This window comes from Malurus melanocephalus, unplaced genomic scaffold, assembly GCF_030028575.1.
Source record: "Malurus melanocephalus ecotype Western Australia unplaced genomic scaffold, MMel_1.1 scaffold_6, whole genome shotgun sequence".
Classification (NCBI taxonomy): domain Eukaryota; kingdom Metazoa; phylum Chordata; class Aves; order Passeriformes; family Maluridae; genus Malurus; species Malurus melanocephalus.
The window spans coordinates 5,162,814-5,165,088 of NW_026623238.1; positions in this window are offsets into that span (position 1 = coordinate 5,162,814).

Genomic DNA, 2,275 nt, shown 5'->3' on the forward strand with positions numbered 1-2,275 from the left:
AAATAAAATGGGACCAAAAAAGTCAAAGAATAAGGCATTTCAGTTCAAACTAAATCTTTATTCATATGGAAAATACTACTTTTCTTTTTTGCAAATGATGCTAATAAATAAAAATACTCAGAAAGAACTTTGCTCAGAGCTGAGTGACTAGGAACAGCCACATGAAGCTTTTAATTCCCGTTAAAACCACGCCAACAATCATGCAGATTGGCTACGAGAAAGCAATATAAACTATATTTTATTTTGTGCAATCTTATCATACAATCTTAATGCTACCTTCTTCTAAAACATTTCACATAGACGGAAATGCAATTCCAAAACAAATATTAAGGGACATGTTCTACACTTATTCCACATATGGAGCTATGTATAGCTTAAGCTCATAAACATATAATGTAGTTAAGCATCTAACGAAGGTTAAAGATGAAAGGACACCATTCTGAAAATTCAGACACATTTATAAACATGAGAGAAGGGAAGCTCACACCAGTGAGTTCTCAACAGACAAATACATTATTAAAGCATAACAATAAATTATAATAAATTTAATARTGTTGATCCTTAAAATGGTTATTTCTGAGGAAATATCCCTTAAAAAGCACACCAAAWCTTTCATCACTAGGAATGAAATTGGAATTTTATATATCTCAATTTCCCACTTGGATGCAATTTGTTTTATAATAGGCTTCAGATTTGTGAGCATATTCTTTATGAAACATCTAAAAACAAATTGAAAAAGGTTGCAGTTAAGCTGTGCATCAAACACATCATCAAGGTGAGAAACAGGCACTTGACAGTATAATGTGCAAGGCAAAACCTTTACTGGTCACAGTATAAATAGTTTCTTCAGGAGTGAAATTAAAAGTTCTCAGTCCATCTTTGAGCGCAAAATATTAAGGACTGGTAACAGATCTTTCTCTGCTTTCAGGTCAGCATCAACAATCAYACTAAATACTAGCTCATGCCTTAGAGGTTATTCCATAAACTATAAAATGCAGCATACTTTACCCAAGAGTACTAATTCTTTCCTATAATTAACCTCGCAAACATACTTGCCCAAGGCAAAAGCAGAGTTTGCTCACGATGCAATATAAATGCTAACCTTTTCTCCCCTATTACTACTTTTTAATATCTAATGCCAATTTTACAAATGTATTCACCAGTTGCAAGATTCTGTTTTGTAGCACAAAACATCACTGTTTTTTTTTTACATAAACCTAAGAACAATGTCTTTTAGCATCCTATTAATATTAGGAAAAAAACCCAACCAACTAAAACCATTTTGCTACAGTTTCCCTCCAGGCACATCTCAGCAGGAATCTCAAAAAAAAACAGCTATGCAGGAACTGCAAGCCAAAAAACTATACATTAATTGGAGGAGAGAGGAGAAAGACAGAGGTAAGGGAGGAGTAGTGTGGCAGTAACAGAAACAACGTACAAGCTTAGAAAAAAATTKCATGCATCCCTTTTCATCAGCATAAGGTTCTTGCAAAAAATATGTTTACAAGACATCTGTTACATAAAGGTCTATACGTTCTTATAAAAATGCTGATTTTCTCTGACATGCTAACTTCATCCTCCAACTGCATGGGTCATATTGCTAGACAGTCAAGCTTCAGTTCCGTGTTTAACAATCAGGAGAGAAAAGGCCTACTGTTCACTTCTTATGAAACTTTTGGTTTGATTTTTATCCATCAATTTTAAAGGAGTCGTGTGGGTCATACAAACAAAATGGAAACCAACTTTGGATCTGACATCAGCTGCACCRCTAGTGAGAGACAATATGCTAAAAAGAGGCACTTTTATTAGTCATATATACATTTCAAATCTCAAGTTTAACATTTCACCTTCTTTTACCAAAAAAACGAAGTATCAGTAGCTAATAAGATGGAGCTTTACAAGARAAATGCTTCAGAAATCGTTTGCATGCACATACTTGCAATGGCTCAGTTACTCAGCTACCCTGAAAATGCCAGAGTATAATTTGATCATTGCTTATGGGGTGGGGAGRAAGGAAAAAAACACAATAAAAACCAAAAATGCTCTTTGTAGAACAAGGATCAGCTATTGTGAAAAAATTAAAACATATGCCCTTCCATAAGAAGCAACTTATTCCTATACCCAGATTCAATATTTCCCCAGAATATCATCTTATACTTTACTCAATGCTGTATTCCWGATTTTCAATCATTTCTATTTTTGGCATCATATGAATCTTAAAGACTGAGAAAACTTAGCTTTGTCCAAAAAAAAAATCAATATTAAAAAAAAAAAA